At 41.0% G+C, this 24,946-nt stretch overlaps 1 protein-coding gene across 2 annotated transcripts in view; it reads right to left on the minus strand.

Annotated features, from left to right (window-relative positions):
• TAFA2 (TAFA chemokine like family member 2) overlaps positions 1-17,039 on the minus strand; it is a 317,169-nt gene extending 300,130 nt beyond the window's left edge. Inside the window, exon 1 of one of the 2 annotated variants that reach the window (XR_005747911.1) lies at positions 16,164-17,039. The gene's annotated coding sequence lies outside the window, so the exon portion shown is untranslated. The remainder of the gene's footprint in view (positions 1-16,163) is intronic. The other variant, XM_040343926.1, reaches the window with a different exon arrangement.
• Between the last annotated feature and the right edge of the window lie 7,907 nt (positions 17,040-24,946).

The following is a 24,946-nucleotide window of genomic DNA, read 5'->3' on the forward strand; positions in this document are numbered from 1 at the left end:
CTTTATAGATGATCGCTGATTGATCGCTGTGACTTCCATTAAGCTCCCCTATGCAATGCCTTATGGCCTTTGATTGGGCTTATCTATCTAGTGTTTTTCTTCAATCACATATTATTCTTGCGCCATCATATTTATTTAAAGTTATTCTCTGATCTTATCTTGCCATTGTATATTAGGAATGACATCCCATATGGTATTTTTTATACCATCGTTTTTTTTCAAGCCCCCGTGGGCTTCTTTTAACTGTATTTTGTTTTCTTTTTTCATTTTTGACAATGTAGACATTTTTACATTTGACTATGTATGGACGATGACCCCATCAACTTAGACCTTTAGGCAGGTTTGATATAGGATGTACATCGATTCGGCTCGTTTTTGAGTGACCATTTGTCTGTTGGTGTTATCACCCGGACCGTTAGCCCTCTGTATTGTGTCTACATGTCATATCTTACACTTTTTTAATAGTCAGTTCACCCTGGTGTTTTCTTACCCTTTTGTTTTTTGGTATTTTCTTTTGCTTTTTCTTTTTCTTTTTTTCTGTTTCAGTAATTTCACTTTGTTTTGTTTTTTGATTTTTGCCTTTATATTTATTTTTATTTTATTTATATTTATTTTTATTTTTATTTATCTTTATTTTTATTTGTATTTTTCTATTTTTATTTTTATTTTTATTTGCATTTATTTATATTTATTTTTATTTTTATTTATATTCATTTTCATTTTTTTATATTTTTTATTTATATTTATTTATATTTATTATTTTTTTCTTTTCATATTTATTTATGTTAATTTACATCTATCTCTATTTCAATTTTTATTTTTATTTATATTTATTTTTATTTTCATTTATATTCTTTATTTTTTACATTTTTTCTAGTTGTTTATTGTTTAATTTTACTTTTTTTTCTTTTTTCTTTTTTTCTTTATTCTTTTTCTCCTTTTTTTCTCCTTTTTTTCTCCTTTTTTCTTTTTTTCTTCTTTTTTTCTTCTTTTTTGTCCATCTATGTAGGTGTTTGGTTCTGTATTGGTGCTTATCATTAGTTATTTTATTTTTTAAATAAGTTTCTTCTTTTCTTCACTTATTATCTTATCCTGGGTGAATATAGCACGCTTCCTCTCTAGTACCTCCCCTTGAACCATATCACAGCGGCTTGTTTTACGAGTCGCGCTGTCACATCAGCCTGAATTGTCAGGCTGCGCTCTCCTTGACCCCTGCTACCATGCGACAGGGGCTTGCTTTTCAAGCCTCGCTGTCACATAGACCTGAACTGTTAAACTGCGCTCTCGTTGGCCCCTTGTAACATGTGACGTAGGCTTGCTTTCCAAGCCTCACTGTCACATTGGTCGTAGCTGATTGGCTGAGCCGACGTATGACGCGCCGACGTCATTGTCTCTATGGCGACGGCGGCCGCACAACGACGCTGATCACAATTTTGCAGACTGACACTGGCTTAGGGATACCATAGGACAGCACACGTGGTATCAGCTGTGCGATCGGGATTATGATCGATGACACAGCGGAGGGGTACATGGACAGCTCCTTCTGCAGGTAGGGGATTTATACATTTTTTCTGGCAATGTACAACTGAGCAGCTATGCGATCACTGTTTTGACCGTGAACACAGCTGGGGTATGTACCCCATGTGACTCTTTGCTCATGCCTGTTTGTGATTAACTGATCACTAATAGGTGCTTGCATAACATACCTGATGTAGACTCCTGATTGGATGGGTGGGTAGAGGGAGGAGGTGTTTGGGGTGGGTGGGTTTTATTTTTCAAAGATTTTCATTGGTGACAGCTTCTTATATATTTGTTTGCTTTATTGTATTTGTATCTTTTTGCCTGACGAAGAGGTCCTGCGTGGCCTCGAAACGTTGCTCTTTTTGACATAATAGATATGCATTAAATCTTTGGACGTTATGATTCCTGGTGTGCTGGCGAATATATATTATAGGCTTTAGTATTGAACATATTATAATATACTTTGAAATAAGACCTCAATCTGTCTGTGCACTAGCCTCCTGTAACCCTGGCATGTCAGCAAACAATAATGCCGCGTACACACGATCATTTTTCAGCATGTCCAAAAAACTACGTTTTCCCAACTTCATCATTAAAACGACGTTGCCCACACACCATCGTTTTTAAAAAATGATCTAGCAAAGCGCGGTCACGTACAACACGTACAACGGCACTATAAAGGGGAAGTTCCATTCGCCTTTGGGCTGCTTTAGCTGATTCTGTGTTAGTAAAAGACGATTCGCGCTTTTTTGTCTGTTACAGCGTGATGAATGTGCTTACTCCATTATGAACGGTAGTTTTACCAGAACGAGCGCTCCCGTCTCATAACTTGCTTCTGAGCACACACGATCGAGTTTCTCGGCAAAAAACAGCAGACTTGCCTTTTTTATTTTTTTTTGCCGAGGAAACCGGTCGTGTGTACATTTTTCGACGAACTCGACGAGGCAAAAAGAGAGCAAGTTCTCTTTTTCCTCGACGGGAATGGAGAAAATTGGCACGTCGAGTTCCTCGACAGCCTAACAAGTAACTCGACGAGCAAAACGATGTGTTTCCCCTGTCGAGTTTCTCGGTCGTGTGTACGAGGCCTAATAAAGGAAGCTTGCTGTTTAGAAGAGAGGAAACTGAGAGCAGCAGTGAGCTTCTGTTCCTTAAATATCCAATCACAGTCCTTACTAAGCTCTGTTGTTTCGACTGCAATGAATAGTTGAATAGTCTTGCAAAATTTTTCCAGCTAAGCCAGTTTTAAAAAAAAAAGTCTGAAAAAACGTCAGCCCATAAGAACTAAAACCACTGTGTAAATTTCATGTAGGTGTGCATGGACGCAGACAATGACAATGCAGTTGGATCCAGCAATGACCTCTTTCACAGCCACATAAAATGTGATTGCAAAGCTTTACACATCTTGTATCGTTTTTTTCATTTCAGTGCAGGTTATTTTGTAGCTCATAACATAAAAAAAAACAAGTTCACATAAGATGATAAAGTAAATTGCGTTCTGGCTGGAGCTCAACATCTTGAGCAGACTACTATGTACAAAATGTATGAGTGCTGAGCCTTTTTTAGCACTTTGATTATGCCCTGTTATTCAAGCTGATGCAGAATAAAGTTCATACTGCACATTTCATAGAGTACTGATTTTTATATTTGTTCTTTCCGCATTATATACAAGGTCTCGCTGGAAGTACACCTGTATCAGCGCTGGAAACAAAATAAACTAAACTACTGATTTTCTGTAGTCAATGGGCTATAATTATCATTTGTAACACTTTTCAGTCTGGTAAGTTCCAACTTATGCTGTGTCAGTGCCTACCTTGAACACCCCATTTAATCAACACCTGCTTGGCCCGTTGTGAAATGCATGCAATGACATTCTGTAATCCAGCAGTGCTCATTCTTGTATTCAGACTAAAACTTCAGTACTAAAACAAAAAAATATTTAGTCATTGCTTAGATTTCACCTTATCCCCTCAACCCAAGCATATGAAATTTTCATCATTGCATATGCAATGGGTTTACAACATGGATGCCCAACCAGTGGCCCAGGGCCCCATGTGGCTCGCGGAGCCTTCTAAAATGGCCCCTGACCTCCTGCTCTGGGATGGAAATACATCTCTGACAAGTTCTCTCTCCTAGCACTATAGATTGTGAGAGATGTTCAGTTAATTTTCCACTAAGACTAGCTGCCTTTTTCCGGATTGGCTGAAGTACAGTTAATGTTTAATTCTATTTGGGCAGATCAGATTGGAGTGCCCATAGAGTAGAGTGGGTTGCGTCTGTGTCTGCTCTGCATATGCAGAGTGGACATGGACCTGCCATCCGCCCGCTCCCCTCATTGTGGCCAGCAACTGGTTACCAAGTCGCTTAAGTGGCCCTCGCTCTTCAAAAGGTTGGGTACCCCAGTTTACAAATGTATTTATTTTTTTCTAGGGAAAAACAGGAATGTGACATTCACTGCACATCAGCCGATCAAGAAAAAGGCAGCTAGTCTTAGTGGTAAATTAACTGAACATCTCTCACAATCTATGGTGCTTGGAGAGAGTACTGTGAAGCCTCGTACACACATAAAAGAAACATCGTTTTTCTCGACAAGTTCCTTGTCACACTTGTTGAGAATCTTGTCAAGCTTTCTTTGCGTACACACTGTCAAGACAAAATCTCGTCGTTCTCAAACATGGTGACGTACAACATGTACGATGGCACTATAAAGGGGTAGTTCGATTCCACTGGCGCCACCCTTGGGGCTGCTTTTACCAATCTCATGTAAGTGCGTGTTAAGTAAAAGTTTAATGAGAGACGATTTGCGCTTTTCAGTCTGTTACAGCGTGACGAATGTGCTATCTCCATTACGAACTTTTACCGAAGGTGCGCTCCCGTCTACTTTATTTTGAGCATGCGCGGGTTTCTAAGCATACACATAAACATGTTTCTCGTCGTAAACCAGCCCAACGAGAAACACGACGAGGAAATTGAGACTCCCGACGAGAAAAAAAGAGAACTTTTTTCTTGTCGAGAACCACAACAGTTTTCTCGACGAAAAACATACACACGACCGTTTTTCTCGGCAAAAAAGCTCTGCCACCAAGTTTCTTGATGGATTTTGTCAAGGAAAATGGTCGTGTGTACGAGGCCTGAGAGATGGATTTTGCATATACACTATGGTTTAGATTTACTAAAGGCAAAAAAAACATGAACTTTTCAAGTATAGTAGCACTCATTGCCCCCCATAGCTTAGTAAATGTGGTAAAGCTCTGCTGATTTCCATCATCCAATCATGTGCAAGCTTTTTCCTTGCACCTGATTGGGTATTCTTTACAAAGTGAAGTTTTACTACCTTTACTAAGCTCTGGGGAAAATGAGTGCAACTGCACTTACAGTACAAAGTGCACAGCCTTTAGTTACCGTAATCAGTTCAGGATCAGACATTGAAACCCACCTTGATTATAGGCCAGAAGTGTGTGCTCAAATTTGTTAATGCTCAACTCCAGATAAACAGCTGAATACACTATATACAGGCATACCCCACTTTTAAGTACACAATTGGGTATATTTACTAGGACTGTCGCAGACTGACTTACAGTCAGCTCAGAGACTATCACTTGATGAACTTTAAGGAGGAAGAGGACGTCTGAAAGATTCCCCCCGCCCCTCCCACCAAGGGGAAAAACAGACAACAAGTTCCCACGCAGGGGATATGGACATAAAACATAAGTACACATAAAAGCACATAATAGAATATATACTATAAAGAGAACTAATTATAAATTACCACCGTCTCTCCAGCCGGGGTCGGGGGGCAGTGCATTATGCCTGAGCCTGAAGACTCAGGGGCCAAGGTAGGTAAAGGGGGCGGAGTTATCCACAAAACAGGGGAGAAAAAAAAACAAAAAAATAAAATTAAATAAAAAAACAAAACAAATTATGAAAAGAGGAAAACAAAAAAAAAGAAAACAACCATAAAAACACACACAACAAAGGGGGAAAGAGGGGAGTAATAGAGCAGAACAACGAGCAAAAAGCTCAGAAGCAAAGAAGGAGAAAGAACCCTCAGGCTGGAAGTGAGGACAAAATACATTTAGAGCTCTAGACTAGACGGGTGCAAACTAGGGAGTGTATAGGACCACCACGGGGCCCATACCTTAAGGAATTTAGCATGGAAGTCATGTTGGACGCTAGACATCTTTTCATGGATCACAAGGGTCGTCAGGGTATTCTTGACCTCTGGGAATGAAACAGACGTTTTTTTCCAGGCCCTCGCTATTGTTTGCTTGGCAGCGATAAATAGGTATGTGGCTAATTTCTGCTGTTGAGAGAAGAGGCCCGGGATTGGGCAATGGAGTAATGCATATTTGGCATCCTTGCGGAAGGGGACATGAAATAGGGAGTATAATAGGCCAAAGACCCATGACCAAAATCTAACTAGGCGGGGGCAGGACCAACATGTGTGCAGTTCATCTCCATGTTGACCACAACCTCGAAAGCACCTGTCAGTACACGATGGGCTTGACTTGGCGATGTAAGCTGGGACCCAGTACCAGCGTAGGAGGACCTTATAAGCTGCCTCCAACGTGGCAGCTCCCCTATACATTTTCAACCAAAAATGGGGTTTATTTAATGAAGCGGGAAAGTGAAAAATTAGGCTCACTTATGCATAGAAACCAATGAGCTTCTAACCCCAGATTGTTCACCTGGAAGCTCATTTATGCAGGTTTTTATTTAAATTCCTGTCCATCCAGTCCTAAGAATGCTGATGGGCAGTGATTGGACAGTGAAGTAGCAACAGCAGACTACTGAGGGGGACTACTGAGGGACTACTGTGTGTTCTTTCCTCCTACCAGCATGTTTCTTGTCAGCACATGCTTATATAGTAGACATTGATCGGCCCTTGCCACTCTGCAAGCTGATATGAAATCATCTTACATTAATTAGTATAACAAAAAATTTTTGCATTTACTTACAACTACTGTTGGCTCTCACTGCAGTGGCGCTGTTGTTGGGGAAAAAGTAAGGAGGAATGAGGTTGCTCTATTATTTCCTGTGTCACTGGGGAAGCTATCCTATTGGATGCTGCTGCCCCTTGTGACTCAAGCAGCCATCTAGGGTCAGGCAGAGCATAAATAAGGTCCTGGCTGCTGGGTTTGGCGAACATTTTGTGAGTGGAAAGAATAGGGACAGGTATCCCCTCTGTTAGGAACAGTACTAGCATAAGGGAAAGTTTCCTGTTGAGGAGTGAAAGCTCAGGCCCCGTACACACGACCGAGTTTCTCGGCAGAATTCAGCCAGAAACTCGATCGGAGCTGTATTCTGCCGAGAAACCCGGGCGGGTGTACACTTTTGGCCGAGGAAGCCGACGAGGATCTCGACGAGGAAGTAGAGAACATGTTCTCTATTTCCTCCTTGTTCAATGGGAAATTTCGGCTCGCCGAGATCCTTGGCGGCTTCACAAGGAACTCGACGAGCAAAACGATGTGTTTTGCCCGTCGAGTTCCTCGGACGTGTGTACGAGGCCTTAGAGATTCTGCTCTTCTTGGTATCTTTCCGATTGGGTGCTGGACTGCCAGGCCGCATTCTGCCACTATCAACAGACGCTGTAATTCCAGCTGGGATCTGCTGCTATCATGCTATTGGATCTGTGAGTGTACCCGACTTAGAGGCCTTCCCATTGGGTTTGTTGTGAACTGTTACTGTATTACTTCAATACAGGTTTTGCTTGCACCTGCCTGTGTTAGTTATTGCCTGTGAATTATTCCCCCGCATCACGCTGGACCTCACCTACACACTGGTGATGTAAACAAATGCGTACTGGGAAGGCTACATCACCAGATTCATTTGACATATTGGAAATGGCCATTGTGACAAGAATGGGGAGGAAAAGAAAAATAAAGTATGCAAAGAATAAAAAAACTGCAATTATTATAAGTGTTTGTTTGTAGAGTGCCATTACTAAACATTTCTAAAGGTGCCCTTGTTTAAGAAGGCTGAAATTCCTCTTTTAAAGAGAAGTATGGGAAAAGATTTTTGCCATACTTCTCTTGTGGGTCACAGGAGTGCACCTACTTGTGACCCAGAAGCAGCTGTCAGCGGGCTTTAGTGCGCTGTCGGTTGACATCACCGAGCCACTGCAGTCTCTAAATGTATCCCAACAATACTGTTGGCATTCACCCAGATGCTTAATCAGAAGCTGGCTCAGCCTCTTGGTGGTAACATAATCACTGAATTCTTAGGCTTAGAGCCAGTGGGGGACAGCTGCAGTATCAAATCAATGCTGCAGCCATCTCAGTATAAATGTTTTTTTTTTGTATCTCACACTTCTCCTTTAAGTCTCCTTTTTTTTACATGTTTGAAATTAAAAATGAACTAAACGTACTAATATATGTAGCTGCTTTCATTTTTGAGTAGGGCTGTATCTGCCTAAAGTTTAGGTTTAAATATTGGGCTGCTACAAATCTACGCTCACTCTGGGCCACACATTGATATGCATGGCCGCATTTGGATATATGAAATACTTCTATTACCCATACAACTGAAAGTTGACACTCCTAAAAGAAGTTATTAATTTACCCTTTTAATGCTGCTGACATAACTATTACGTTAGTAGCAGAGGCCTGGCAAGTAAACAGACTTCTACCCACTATAGCAGCCAGAAGTTTACAATTTATCAGTTCTTTTGTGATAGCAATAAGGTTAATTTAAAAAAAAAGAGAAAAATCTTTACATTTAAAGTTTAACAAAGTAAACTAAATAATGAAATTTCTTAACCCCCCCCCCCCCACACACACACACACACGCACACGCACATACAAGCGAAAACACTAGCATCCATTATGACTGCATACAAAAATTACAATTGTACCACATACATTAGGTATCGCTGGGCATGCCAGAGTGAGAGAATGGTGCCTCGTACACACAACCGTTTTTCTCTGCCGGGAAAAAAACTACGTTTTTCCCGCCGGGATTCTCGGGATTTCCGTTGGGAAAACCGGTCGTGTGCACGAGGCATGAGAGCAACAATTCTAGGGCAAGCATTCACTGTTATCTCTAACTTGAGCTGTAAAAGTTTGTAAATAATGGTCTATGGGCAACTTTGAGTACCGTAGCGTCTCTCCATTTTACACATGTATTTTGAGACTTGACATACTTTATTTGGTATCTATTTGCTTGGATCAGCCTTGTCTTTTACAGTTTACCAAAAATTGGGTATTGTATTATATTTATGTGCACGAAAATGAATTTAAGTATATTTTTTACTGAAAATATAGATTTAATAAACATTAGCTCAATTGCAACTGACACAATTAAATTTCCCAGGGTTCCTGCTTTCATAAGTGGACCGATTATGTTTAATTTATTCATAAATGATATATAGGATGGGATACATACCTCAATCTCAGTTTTTGCAGATGAGTAACACTAAGCAGGGCAATAACTTCACATCAGGATATATACATTTTACAGAAAGACCTGAATAAAATAATGGGGTGGGCAACTACATGGCAGGTGAGGTTTGATTTGGATAAGTGTAAGGTCATGCACTTGGGGGCTAAAAACATAAATGCAAACTACTCACTAGGGAAAGAACCTCTGGGAGAATCAAGGATGGAGAAAGATCTGGGGGTCCTAGTAGAAGGCAGACTGAGCAATAGCATGCAATATCAATCTGCAGCTACCAAAGCCAGCAGAATTTTCAGCATGCATAAAAGGAGATATACTCCAGAGATCAAACTATAATTCCGCCACTTTATAAAACTCTGGTTAGGCCACATCTAGAGTATTCCGTGCAGTTCTGGCCACCAGTCCTCAGAAGGAATGTGCTTGAGCTGGAGAGAGTCCAAAGAGGGAGCAACAAAATTAATAAGGGGGTTTGAGGACCTCAATTACAAGGAATGACTACAAGCACAAAATGTATTCTAGCTGGAGAAGAGCTCCTTGAGAGGGGACTTGATAGTGATTTACAAATACCTCAATGGTGATCCCATCGTAGGAAAAAAAATATACAATCTCAGGGAATGTAAGAGGACACGGGGCCACACAAGGAGATTGGCCGGTGAATCGGTTTAACCGTAAACTGCACAGGTGCTTTTTCACTGTCAGGGCAATAAGGATGTGGAACTCTCTTCCACAATTGATGGTGGCAGCGGGAGTATGGATATTTTTAAAAGACTCTTGGACGTGCATCTTAACCCCCCCTGTCGGTTTTCCTGAGTCTGACTCGTGGTTAAATTTCTGTGCTGCGATCAGTAACCCTGAGCCAGACTCGGGCTCGCCTCGCAGCATCCACAGGCAGGGTTTACTTACCTTGTCCCTGGATCCAGCTATGCATCCCCGATGTGCGGCTAATCTCCGTTCCCTGCGACGTTACCACGCACGGGGCGGAGAACGGCGCCAAATTAAAAAAAGTAAACAAACACATTACATACAGTATACTGTAATCTTATAGAATACAGTACTGTATGTAAAAAATACACACACCCTTTGTCCCTAGTGGTCTGCCCAGTGCCCTACATGTACTTTTATATAATAAAAACTGTTCTTTCTGCCTGCAAACTGTAGATTGTCCATAGCAACCAAAAGTGTCCCTTTATGTCAAAAATGGTTTTAGACCAGCTAGAAAACAGTGATAATAAGTTATAATCACCTGCAGAATTGTGCGATAGCGATTTGTGGGGAAATTCGTCATAAAAAAATAAAAATAATGACAGCGACAATTCTGCAACTGAGCAAATTTCAGTGATTTTGAGTTGATTACATTATTGAATAATTTTTATTATAATTATATTATTATTTGTTATAATTATTTATAATTATTTATTATATTATAATTTATAATTTTGTTTTTAAAATAATTTCATACCCGGGATGTCTACTAGACTCTTGTTTGGTCAGATTTAAGTGAGTTATTCCTAAGAATTACAGGCCTACAGTATAAAATGCCAAATTTCCTTGCAAAATAATTGTACCGCTTTTGGTACAAAATTCCAGACATAATCATACCGCCAGGGAGGTTAAAGAACACAACATACAGGCATATGGGAAATTCTTATTCTACGTGGACACACGTACACAGGGGCGGACTGACCATTCAGGCACTCGGGCACTGCCCGAGCGCCCCATGCCACTAGGGGGCCCCATCAGGGTTGCCAGCCTCAATAAAACCAGGGACAGTATGTAAAAATCTGTGTTTTTTAAAAAATCCCAAGATTATTGCTGCCCTGCCTCTCCAGTACCTTTTCAGTGTGTGTATTCTGTGTGTATGTATACTGTGTGTGTATATTGTGTGTCGGTGTGTGTATACTGTGTATGTAAACTGTATGTGTGTGTATACTGTGTGGCCCCATAATCTATTGCCTGGGGGCCCCATAATCTCTTATTGCCCGGAGGCCCCATAATCTCCTATTGCCCAGGGGCCCCATGAGTTGTTAGTCCGCCCCTGCACGTACACCTACACAGGTTGAACTGGATGGACTATTGCACATTTTTTTTTAAATGGTCCTGGTAGCGAAAAGGCTAAACTGTATAGTTCCTGATTATTATAGGCCTTAGACAGCAATACAGGGTCTACATCTTTGGCTTGATAAATCCATATATATATATATATATATATATATATATACCGTATTTATCAGCGTATACCGCGCACTTTTTTGCCCTGAAAATCAGGGCAAAATCGTGGGTGCGCGATATACGCCGATACCCGCTTTCCCGCGCCGAGTTTGAATACTGCGCCGACATATACCGAGCGCAGTATACTCGTGTATAGTCGGGCAGTCTCGGCTCCTCTCGCGATGACGTCCTGGACGTACAGGACGTCAGCGCGAGAGTAGCCGAGCCTGCACGAGTGTACTGCGCTCTGTATATGTCGGTGCAGTATTCAAACTCGGCGCGGAAAACAAGCGGGGAGGACGCGAGGACGCCGCACCCGACGAAGAGGACACCTGAAGCCGCAGACGGACACCAGACCCAACGAGGCCGCCGATGGACGCCGCGCAAGACACCAAACTGTAAGTACAAAAATATTTTTTTCCACAGGAATTGGGGGCAACTTTAGGGGTGCGCACTATACGCGGGAGCGCGCTATACCCCAATAAATACGGTATATATTATATACACCAGCACCAGCCTTGTATCATTCTAAAAGGATTATTCAGTAAACAAAAAAAAAATGCAATTAGGAAATTGTCTTCTAGTCATATGACTTTGGTAAAGTGAAATCTCATTATTTGCTATGGGTTACTGCACTTTGCACTTAAGCTTTGCTCTTTGCACTGCCTTATTGAAAACGTGTATAAATGTTTATTTCCAGCTTGATAGAGTTGATAAAAAGAGCTAGATAACAATTATCATTTAGTCAATAGTAATTTAGTGCTGTGAGAAGATCTCCCAGTCTGGAATGTGAAGGGGATTTTACAGCCATAATTAGGATTTTTTCCACTTTAAGCAGAAGATTATCTGGAGATTACAATTTATGTTCAGTGCAAAGTCAAATTCATAATGAAACCCAATTTCTTCCGCCAGTGTATTGACTTTGCTTTGACACAGCTTCTGTGTTCTAGCTAATCTAAGGCATAAAGAATGCCAGTCCAAATTATTTTCCTGTCCCTGCCTGGGTGCATTGCAGAACAAGCTAGAATAATATAAACAGAAGGAACCAATTTTGATATTATTTTCATATCAATGTCATTTATATTATAAGTATGATTTACTTTTTGCTGTCTACCAAGACTGTACTAGTAATATGACTGATTTGTGCATTTTTCTCATTAAAAAATACACTCCAGTAAAAAAAAAAAAAAAAAAATTGCATTTTGGGAATGCAGTCTACGTGTACCAGACTTCCTTTTTTTTATCCAGGCCTATCTATATTGCATCAGTCCACCCACCTCCCTTTGACAGTACCCTGGTGATCTGACAAGCAATCCTAGTTTTTGTAATGCAGGATGGGTAGTCCCATACATTGCAGCTGCAGGCTGCTTGCTATCTGTGACATAGAAATATAAGAAGGTATCAAAGTGTCACTACTATGTTCAGCCGAGCAGCCTCAATACCAATCAGATTCAAATCTGGTATGGAAATGGAATTCAACTAGTACTACATCAATAAGAAGGAGATGAAATTAAAGAAGCGCTATGTGTAATTTGGTTGCAGTGTATTACTTAGAGCTTGGATTAAAGCTGAACTCCAGGAATGATCTGTTTTGCATACTTACACTGGTCCAGCTTGGCCCAATGTAAGTATGCCTAACTCAGGGGCGGACTGACCATTGAGTCACTCGGGCACTGCCCGAGGGCCCCATGCCACTAGGGGGCCCCATCAGGGTTGCCAGGCTCAGTAAAACCAGGGACAGTATGTACAAATCTATGTTTTTTTTTACATCTGTCCCTGAAATGCCTGAAACCGACATGCTTTTGATGTGAAAATCCCGAGATTTTAGCTGCCCCGCCTCTGCACTGCCTCCTGGCGTGGTGGCCATCTGTAAGCCCAGGGGCCCCATAATCTCTACTCATACCTGATGAGCCCCTGGGGAAGCTAAAAATCACTGTAGTTGTCAGTGCTAATACAGTGATAGCCTTTTAGGTCCTGTTCAGGTTTTGTGCATGCGGCTTACCCCTCTGCACGTTAACCACCTGGGGTCGTTTGCTCAGGATTGCTGCCATTCATAGGCCACCTTGTATTTTTTTTTCAATGCTTTTCTTTGATTGGATCAAGTGGGAATTGTGATGTCACCAGTCACCACCCTTCCTCTTTACTTCGTCCAATTATAGAATATCATGAAAAAAATTAAAATAAGGTGGTCTATGAATGGTTGCGGTGTCAAGTGAGTGACCCCCCTGTGGTCAGTGTGCAGAGGGAAATCTTTTTGCACAGTACCCAAGCAGGACCTGTAGTAGCGCCAAGTACTACATCAATTTTCAGCTTCCCTGGTGGTCCATCAGGTATAAGAAGGGCATACTTAGTGTGTGCCAAGCTGGATCAATGTAATTTCCTGGACTTCAGCTTTATAGACAATAATTTGGACTTTATGATTTCAGGACAGTTGAAGTGTTTGCTGCAGTGTATGGTTGAAAAGCTAGTTACAATAAGTGCTCTATTCTGAAACACTTCTGCAGTATTAGTCACTATGTAGGTAAATCAGCCCATCGGTATATTTGATTTATGGTTAGGTACTCCTTGGTTACGTTCCCCATAGGCTTCTTTTCCCGATACCCCTCAAGCTCTGCCCACCCCCTGCCACATAACTCCTATTGTTTTCTGTAATGTGGCATAAAGAAAAGAGCAAACAGGAAATACACCTACTAGAGGTCACAGTAGGTGGGTGGAGATGTGATTTTAGGCAAGATGTCTCCTCCAGAGTCCTCAGGAGATGTGAAGGTGACAGGCGATTTAATCTAGTAACATTTACTGGTTGGACTAATCTTAAAAAAAGCATTCACAATTTCTACTGAAATGGGGAGAACCCTTCCACTGCAACAATAAAAGCAGTATTACACTGGAAAGTCACAGTGAGTGTAGATTTACTAAAACTGGAGTACTCTGATACTGGTGCAGCTGTTCATGGTAGTCAATCAGCTTTTAACTTCAGTTTGTTCAAATAAGGTTTTGACATAAAACCTGGAAGTTGATTGGTTTCTATCGCAGTGCTAAACCAGATTTACAAACTACAGTTTTAGTAAATCTCCCTGTCTAGTGAGGGTTTAGCACTAGGTCATTTCTACAGCAACAAGTGGTCTCCAATCTTACAATTAAAAAACTTGCATGTATGCAAACTTCTTATGTGTGGCCTTGCAAACTTCTCTTTACGACATAGTACATTTTGTTTTTACTCTTACGCACATCTAATGTAAAAGGATTGTTTCATTGGGGAAGATTTACTAAAACTGGAGAGTACAAAATCAGGTGCAGCTGTGCATGGTAGCCAATCAGCTTCTAACTTAAGCTTGTTCAATTAAGCTTTGACCAAAAAACTGGAAGCCGATTGGTTTCTATGCAACAGTCTCCAGTTTTAGTAAATCAACCCCAATGACTCTTCTGCATATTTTAGTAAAGAATACTGAAAAATCAATAAAAATATCCCATGCTGAAAGGTTTCTGCAACTTGTTTGGTCCCTTTTTTGTTCGAGTGACAACCCATATACAGTAAAACCTTGGTTTGCGAGCATAATTCGTTCCAGAAACATGCTTGTAATCCAAGGCACTTGTATATCAAAGCATTTTTTTACAGGGTATAAAAGAGAAGAGAGGCACCTCTAAGTGTAGCAATAAGTTGCTAAATGTTGTACCTTCATTAAATGTAACCATATTGCTACACTTAGAGCCTCATCTTCTCTTCTTTTTTATACTCAGCTTGTGACATGACGCTTCTCTTATATTAATTTATTATTACATTTTGCTGGTCTTGCAAATCGCTCTCAATCCATGTTTACTCTCAAACCAAGGTTACTACTGGTAATTTCTATTTATCAGTTTTCTTATGCAAATTCATCATTGCAAACAAACCCTGCACACTTGATTACACAAATACTGAAACCGTTGTGTGGGTACAAACATGAGCTAACAAGGACTAACTCCAGGTGTATCTCCCACCCCCAAAGTATGAGGGGTGATTTATTTATATAAGGGTGTATTGTTATAGTAAACCATGAAACCTGTGTTAACATAAATTTATGATCTGCCCTGCTTTCACTGGAATCCATATATTATGTATAACACCCTCGGAAAATGATTAGAGGTTAAAGAGAACACAGTTTTTTTGCCTGGGGCATAAAAATGACCACATTGGTGATGTAACCTCAAGGCATGGTTTCTATCTGAATGTGTTAAAAGCAATTTATTTCCTTTGCAAAGTTTAACGTATAGGATATAATAAAACAAAAGTAAAAATCACAACATAATCCATCAATTTCATCAGCAACAAAGCATTATATGAAAATCATAAATCACAAACCATTATATATATATCCATCTTTGACCAATGCATAAATCAATATAGTTCTGAACAATAGACAATTCTAAATTGTATAGTGTCATCAACAGATGTACTCTTAGAGCATAGTGTAGTAAAATCCAATATCATAAATCTTGGAGCCCACAGGAAAACACATACACACAAAGATTACAATTTCCATGACATACTGAATGCTAAAAGGTCAAAAAAAGATATTTCATGAAATCATAAACCCAGAAAGAATAGGAGTTTTGGAACATATCTGATATTTCTAACACAGGTGATCACTTTTGGGAATGGAGCCAAAGTCAGCCTATTTCTTAATTAATTTCTTTCCCCTGAACTCCATCTGCTTGACTGTCACATTCTGCAGGAGGTCGATGCTCTTGCAGAATTCATTGTCTAAACGATCTCCCCTTACTATACAGCCTAATAACCACTAAAACAATCTCCAACAATAAGCTGTGCCAAATACAATCTAAAGTAAAACCTTTCCAATAAATGCATTATTTCAACCTCAGAGCAATTGCCGCAAGAGTTTAATTGCATTGGTCCCTTTGCTATAGCAAACATGAGCTCCTTTACTTTTCACTTGCCTGGGGCTACATGCCCCTTACATGAAGTTCGAGGCTAAAGAGCTTACACTTGACAAAGGGTAACTACCTAAACCCTTTGGCTGGCTGATGGGATTGACCTACAGTACCTGCTTTCATGTAGATGGATGAGACACCTCGTTTAGGTCCAGGGTGCTGAAAGCTTGCGCCTTATCTCCGCAGCATACTTTAATTCCAGGATCTTGTACCATCCATCTGCAGGCTATTTAATATTCTGTAAAAATGTTTAGAAGATCGCAGGCAGCTGTAGGATTAAGACTGGAAATGCTCCTTCTGTTTTCAGTGCTTTCTTGCAAGTACTGCACCTATCCAGCCACAAATGCCTTCCACACACGTGCAATTCAAAGGGCATCCAAGCACTTAGAGTAGTAATGTCATTATTGTTCTGTTCAACCTTCTACTTGTTTATGCTTCTTATCTCCTGGGGGGGGGGGGGGAATCATCCACCTGCAGCAAATCACACTGTAATCCCAATGCTGGTACAAAGGTGTACACAATGCCCATGCAATCATCCAAACACAGTGACAGCTGCAAGTTCCCTTCAGCACTTACTCCAAAGAGCAGTCCTTCTCAAATCCATTGGTGTCTTTCTAGTTCCCTAAGCTTTGCTTGTCAGGAAGACTTTCAACTGCTGTGCCCCTCTTGAACAATTGTGGGTGGAACAGCATGTCTAGGAGTTGGCTCAATACTGCAGACCGATCCAGCACATATAGATAAGGGGGGTGGTGGGGGTGAGTCAGCTTTAAAAACCGAATACAAAAATGGCATCTGACTTAATCACTTGGCAGCACACTATGGATTCATTGAGCTCCAACAAATGAACTAGCAGAAACTGAGAAATCTACCAGCACAGCAATTATGGGTGAGAAAATGATTTCTAAATGCTAGTACTCTTCTGTTATGAACTGTAGAGAAGTGGGTGGATGTGGCTGTTTTCAAAGTAATTGAGTAATGCTAAATCTTTGTCTAGCCATCATTTTCACATTATGTTGCTGCACACTTCAACAAACCAGAATTTTCATCTGCAATTTATTAAACAGGCATGCGAAAGAATGGGTGGAATAATACTGCTTCAATTATCATGTACAATGTCTCCCTCCAGTGGTTGTGTTTGAAATTGAACTTCCTATAAAATAATATTGTTTTGCACATTTTAATAACCTTTTACTATAAGGTCACAGGCTCGCTACTGCAAGTGGTTTTTGTCATTTAAGATATTTGTAGTCAGCCAATGTCTCAATCCCAGCCTGAGTCAATGAAAGTTGATTTACAAAAGAAAAATAGGCTGTTTGTTTTGGAAGGGAATTTACAAACCAATAGGCTTCTTACCCTAGCTTGTTCAATTAAGCCTGGTAATAAAACCTGGAAGCTCATTGGTTTCTATGCAGAATTGAGCCTGATTTTGCACTTTCCAGCTTTAGTAAATAAACCCCATTGTGTACTTAACCTCCTTAGTGGTATCCCCGAGCGGGACTCGGGGTGGTTTTTCTATGCTACTATCGGTATCCCCGAGTCACGCTCGGGGTAGATGTGCAGAGCGTTCATCGGCGCGCCTTACCTTCTCGCTGAATCCACAGGCTTGGTTTACTTACCTTGTCCCTGTATCCAGCGATGCCACCGCGCTGTGTGAGCGAGCGGGACCTCGCTCGATTCACAGTGTCCCCGTGTGCCGCCGATCTCCGTTCCCTGCGACGTTACGACGCACGGGGGGTGGAGAACGGCGCCAAATTCAAAAAAGTAAACAAACACATTACATACAGTATACTGTAATCTTATAGATTACAGTACTGTATGTAAAAAATACACACCCCCCTCTTTCTGCCTGCAAACTGTAGATTGTCCATAGCAACCAAAAGTGTCCCTTTATGTCAAAAGTGATTTTAGAGCAGCTAGAAAACAGCGATAATAAATTATAATCACTTGCAGAATTGTGCGATAGCGATTTGTGGGGAAATTCGTCATAAAAAAATAAAAGTAATGACAGCGACAATTCTGCAACTGAGCAAATTTCAGTGATTTTTAGTTGATTACATTATTGAATATTTTTTATTATAATTGAATTATTATTTGTTCATACCCGGGATGCCTATTAGAATCTTGTTTGGTCAGATTTAAATTAGTTATTCCTAAGAATTACAGGCCTACAGTATAAAACGCCAAATTTCCTTGCAAATAATTGTACCGCTTTTGGTACGTAATTCCAGACAGAATCATACCGCCAGGGAGGTTAAACGTGGGGTATGCCTGTATACTGCAAGGGAATTTTCCCTTAGCTTAGTGAAGGAGATGAGGCTGTGTTGATATCCACCATCCAATTATGTGCAAGAATATTATTGGGTATTATTTGCAAAGTAGATATTCACCACATTTACTAAGATCTGGGAAAAATTTCCTTGAAAAATGCAAAAAAACTGCTTGTTTGCCTTTAGTATAGAAAGCTCAACGTCTGATTCTAGCCTGAGTAAATGGAGTTGATTTACTAAAGGAAATAGGCTGCTTATCTTGCAAGTGAATTTTTACCGCAAGGGCATTTTCCCCTAGCTTAGTGAATCAAGTGATGCCTTTCGTCATCCAATCAAAGGCAAGCATATCATTGGGTATTCTTTGTGGATATTCACCACATTTACTAAGCTCTGTGGAAAATTACCTTGAAAAGTGCAAACTCTCTTTTGCAAAGTGAACAGCCTTATTGCCTTTAGTAAACAAATCGCAATGCCTTATTCTAGCCTGAGTAAATGAAGTTGATTTACTAAAGGAAAATAGGCTGCTTATTTTGCAAGGGAATTTCCCTTAGTTTAGTGAATAAGGTGAATCTGTGCCGACTTCCATCATCCGATTTTATGCAAGCATATCATTGGGTATTATTTGCAAAGTGGATATTTACCACATTTACAAAGCTCTGAGGAAAATTCCCTTAAAGGGTAAAAAAAATCCATTTGCAAAGTGAACCGCCTGTTTGCCTTTAGTAAACAAACCTCAATGTGTTATTCTAGCCTGAGTAAACAGGGTTGATTTACAAAAGGGTAAATTAACAGTTTACATTGCAAGTAAAAGGTACACCTTACAAGTGAGTGTTCTTCAGAGCTTTGTGTAATAAGCTACTGATTGTCCAGCATACCGACCTGGAGCGGTAACTCCCTTTTCCAGCTTTGTGAATGTGGTGAAGCTCTGCTGACCTCCACCATCCAATAATGTGCAAGCTATTTTTTTCCTTGCATGTGATTGGTTTTCTTTTCATAATGAATATTCACTACATTTACTAAGCTCTAAGGAAAGTTCCCTTGCAAAGTAAACTGACTATTTTCCTTTAATAAAGCAACCCCAATGTGTGAACTCCAGTAGGTGAGAAAGAATTGTCTAATGTTTGTGAATGCAGAGATTATCCAACTAGGTGACTGGTATCAAAACTGACATTTCAAAGGGAGAATAGGGATGACATTTGTGAGTCTAAATTCAACAGTTAACTGCAGCAGGTCCTTTCAGATTTGGAGGTTGGGAAGACGTCTCATCACCCATCATTCTCTGTGATTATCATATTAAGGGATATGGAAAATGTTGAGTTTTTGTTGCCCCAAAATTCCAACAATAACAAGCAAAGCTTAACAAAATGTCACCAATTTGGCAAAACACAACCCACAACCTATAAACAAGCATAAAAAAAAAGAGCAGATCATTTGGTGACATTCCTATATATGACCACCCTGTTAGCTTCTATGGGCTATGTGACGGACCGAGGAATGCCCTTGCGAATCACTGGCTTTGCTGTGAACAAGGCTGCCAATTAGACGCTTATCCCTTTCATGCCTAAGCCTAAGTTAAAATCTGTATTTTTTGCATGAAAATTACTTTTTTAGCAGAGACCCTAGAGAATAAAATGGCCATCATTGCAATATTTTATGTATTTGAGCAGTGGTCTTTCAAACAATTTTTTGGGGGAAAAAATACACTTTCATGAATAAAAAAAATTGTAACACTAAAATGTGTCCATTTTGTTTTATAATGTGAAAGATGATGTTATGCCGAGTAAATAGATACCCAACATGTCATGCTTTAAAATTGCATACACTTGAGGAATGGCGACAAACTACGGTACCTAAACATCTCCATAGGTGATGTTTTTAAAAAACATTTGCAGTTACCAGGTTAGAGTTACAGAGGAGGTCTAGTGCTAAAAGTATTGCCCTCACCCTGAAAATCGTGGCGATACCTCACATGTGTGATTTAAACACCATTTACATATGCAGGCGCGACTTACGCAAGCTCACAGGGAGGGAAGCGCTTTAACAAAAAAAAATTATTTCTTTTTTTACAATGTCTCTGTAAAAAAAAAATGATCGCTTTTATTGCTGTCACAAGGTGTGTCCCTTGAGCGCGGGCTCCTGCTCCTCTGTGCATGTAAATAGAGACGGGGAGGCGGCTTCGGTCCGCTCCGCTGAGGGACACAGCCTCGGCACGAGCTGCAGCGCTAATCAGGGTAGCAGGCGGTGTTAGTGGTGCCGCTACCCACGAGTGTTACCCCTCTGGCAGTTGTCATCTGGGTGCGGCCCGCACCCACCTAGTGACACCACTGCAGACTGTGCACTTTGTAAAGTTCTGAATGTGTAGTGGCTCCAGAGCTTAACAAATGAGGTAAAGCTTCACTTTGCAAAGAATACCCAATCAAGCGCAAGGAAAAGAAAATGTATATTTTTGCTTGTACATTTTAGGATGATGGTAGTCAGCAAAGCTTCTGCTCATTTACTAAGCTCTGGAGCAACTACACTTTGCAAAGTGCGCAGCCTATTTGCCTCTAGTAAACCAACCCCATAGTATCAATTATACAGTGCAGTTTCTCTTACACCCTCACTCAACCTGTAAATCTCATGCCGCGTACACACAACCGTTTTTAATGTCCTAGAAAAAAACAACAGTTTTCTCGACATGATTCTTGTCAAGTCTGTCTTGCATGCACACAATCGTGAAAAAAAAATGTTCGCACAAAGCACGGTGACGTACAACACATATGACGGCACTATAAAAGGGAAAGTTACATTCAGATGGCGGCACCCTTTGGGCTGATTTTGCTGATTTCGTGTTAGTAAAAGTTTGGTGAGAGACGATTTTCACTTTTCAGTCTTCATGCTTTTCAGTCCGTTACAGCGTGACGAATGTGCTATCTCCATTACTGTAACAGCACTGGTGAACGGAGTGAACCACAACTGCGGTTAGCAAGGAATTGAATGCGCTTCTTTATGTGACAACTCAGTATTGGGCCCCAGGCGTCACTCCTCACAAACAGAAGTTTGGAGGATCTCTACATCATCTCTCTGTCACATAAAGAAAGGCGTTGAGCCACTAAGGATGGACGCATTTCAACATGCGACCACAGCTTAGCGTTTAAAATTATAATATACTTTAAAGTCAAGATTCTAATACACCTCTATATGCAAGTGATTATCAGTACGGGACCCCAGGCGTCACTCCACACAAACAGGAGTTTGGGGGTTCTCTACATCATATCATCTTGAGCATATAGGGATGTATTATGCCACTAAGGGAGATGGTATAAAATACCATCAACCCCTAGCATAGAAAAGTTAGAGCGAACATGTTCAAAAAATTAGGACAAGGCCTATAAGGGATTTGTACTTATGTCAAGCTCGTAGTAAATAGAAGTTGTAGTGACAACTAGTAGTTGCATATGAGAGGCAATATAGCTCAGGTAATAGTTGCATATATGAGGTGAATATTGCACATGTAATAGTAGTTGCATGTGAGAGGCAATATAGCTCAGCTTATTATAGTTGCATATATGAGGTGAATATTGCACAAGTAATTTGAGCGTAGGTGACCCTTTAAGGTACTCCTTAGCAAACAGTCCTAAGCACAGCAGTATATCCCAATTAGTATGTTGATATCCACAAGGCATATTAAGTAACAACAAATGTATTAGATGGAACACAAGCAGCAGATCTTCTTATAGGACTACAAGTAATACAATAGCTACTTATCCGTTTGCAGGCTTCAATGTAAGAGATAGGGATTCCTTGGTGTAGGGTGTTCAGCAAAGGCCTCAAGGTTGTCCCCGGCAATGCTGGGTGTTGTAGTAGGTGCAATAGCACTAAAGGAGTAGTTGTTGCCCGGAGCGGTGCTGCAGCATGGGGAGCGAAGGTAGCAGTATGAATAGTGTGGCCGAGCTACAGCTGACATTAATAGAATAATGTTTCTATTTCCAATCAATGCCTTTATAGGCAAGGGCCAGGTAAAGTGCATCGCACTGAATTCGAAAGAAGCGCCGTTCGCTGCGGCGCACACTTCCGCGTTTCACGATGGAACGCGCGGGGTGCCGCGCGATGACGTCATCATGCAGTCAGCGTAGTGCGCTCAAGGGTGAAATGCAAACAGGAGGTAACAGGCGCCTGTTACAATTACAAACGCTAGTTTTACCAGAACGAGTGCTCCCGTCTCATAACTTGCTTCTGAGCATGCACATTTTTTTCCCGTTGTTAAAGCCTACACACAACCGTTTTTCACGACGTGAAAAACGACAAGAAAAATTAGAGCATGTTCTAAATTTTTATTGGGCATTTTAAAAAATTGCATTTTTCACATCATGAAAAACGGTCGTGTGTACACGGCATTACAATTGCAATCTCAATGATTGTGATGGGTAACACTTAACTTTGATACATGCCGTTTATTGATACAAAATTACTGTATATAAGACTTGTACAGCAATTTCCCTGGGTTGCCATAGGTAATTCCTTTTTGTTTCCGTTCCCTTTACCCCTGCTTTCTTTCTTCAAAGACTATAAACAAGCCTTTGAGAGAAAAGTACGAAAAATCACTTAGCAAGGTTTGGGATTTATATGATTTATATGATTTCCCACAGTAAGTATAGGTTATAGCAACCAAAGAAAACTATATAAGGAGTTCTTATTGTACATGAGAGGATCAAATCACTAAAATGTAATGATCATTAAAAGCCAATAGGAGCTAAAAATAACAACCAAACGAGAGAAAATAACTATTTTTATGGCTAATAAATATGTTATAGTTTAGTGAACTGATCCTCATAAGCTTTTCAACCTGCATTAGAAATTGCAGCTAAGCTCTTATGATAGATATATTTTCTCTTCTTTCTACACAGAAGGGCCTCACTAGGAAAAAGTCGATCGAACCTGGGTTTAGCTCGAGGCAAGTTTGCAGAATATGAGAAGAGTTCAGTTATTGAACCTAAACCCCAGTGAAGTCAACAGGAGTAATGACCATTTTGCAGATTAATAGGCAAGGGATTGTCAAATAAATGTCATATTGAGCTGGGCTTTGCCTGACCGGAAGGGGCTGGTATGAATTTGGGGGGAGGAGGAACAATGGCTGGGCAGGTGTGAGAAGGTGTGAGCAGGGCTTAAAGAACCCAAGTGGGGACCTGGAGAAAGCACTCACTACTGCCCCCAAAGGCTAGCTGAGGCTGCCAATAACCTCCTGAGCGGTGTTCCCGAGTCTGACTCGGGGTTAGATTTTTGTGCTAGGATCGGTAACCCCGAGTCAGACTCGGGCTTGCCTCGCTGGATGTACAGGCATGGTTTACTTACCTTGTTATATGTAAAAAAAGGGGGAAGGACGGGAAAAGGGGTTGGTGCAAAATATCCACTGATGTATGTAGGGAATTGTATGAATTCCCTAAGCTGATCTTGTACCCAAATGGGTCGTGTTGCTGTAATCAATAACTATAATGTAACGGGAGTCACTTTAGGGGCACAAGGTGAATGAGAACCCCACTATGGTCTGTGCTAGTCACATTTAATGCGGTCAGATATTGTATATATATTGTGTGTTGGCTGATGTATACTAGTAAGCTTGCTGTGATGAAAGGGGTGGGGTGTGATTGCATTCCATTGTCTATTGTGGTAATTAAGTCTGCTATGTGGATTGGAACTTGGTAGGCAGTCTGCATACCTATTATGGGATGTTAAAGCGTCTTGCTGTGAGGAAAGGGGGGGAATCACTCCAGCAACCCCCCCCCCCCCTGCTAAGACTGTTTACTGAAGGAGAAGTTTGAACACACCTGACCTGTATCACCATTGTCATTGGACAATTTAACCTACCCTGTTTCCCAAGGGTGGGAGGGATGTATTTTGAAGAGAAATGTGTTACCATGTGCAGAAAATAAAGATTCATTCCCTGTTTTGAACCTCAAACAAGAGCTGTGTGTCTCGTTTCTGGGGGGGATTATTAGCGGTCGTGTTCGTTTGCCTGATTGTGGAGTGTCGATAAGCTGTCTTGGATGGGATGGAAGGTCGTAAACGGTGGTGACCGTTACAGTGGTGGCACAGCAGTGGGATAATTCCATCGCTTAAAGGACAGCTACAAGGACACAGGACAATGGAGTCTCAGTATGCACGGCTGAAGCGCTCCACCCTCAAGGACTTACTGGAGAGCCGGGGCAGACCGGCCAGCAACCGTAAAAAGATGGACATGATCACAGAACTTGTCCAAATGGATGGAGCGGAAAGACCCAACATAACGGAAAGGCCCAGCGTAACAGACAGGACCCCGGAGGAGGCAAGCTTTGATCGGGCTGTCAAACTAAGACTGGCACACTATGGTCCTAACCCTCCACCGGAGATCATAGACCGGGTTATAGCTGCTGTGGATGCAAATTGGCTACGGCAAAGAGGTTCCGCAGCAGCAGAAGTCACAGCAGCACCAGCTGAAAGGAGAAAGATACAGTTTGCTGCTTTTAAGAACTTCATTGAAACTGAAGGGGAGATTGATGGGTACCTTGCTGATTTTGAACGGCAATGTGCCCTACACCGGGTGCCCACAGAGGAATGGGTTACCATTTTGTCTGGGAAATTGTCCGGCCGGGCCAGTGAAGCGTTCAGGGCCA

This window comes from Rana temporaria, chromosome 3 (assembly GCF_905171775.1).
Source record: "Rana temporaria chromosome 3, aRanTem1.1, whole genome shotgun sequence".
Lineage (NCBI taxonomy): Eukaryota > Metazoa > Chordata > Amphibia > Anura > Ranidae > Rana > Rana temporaria.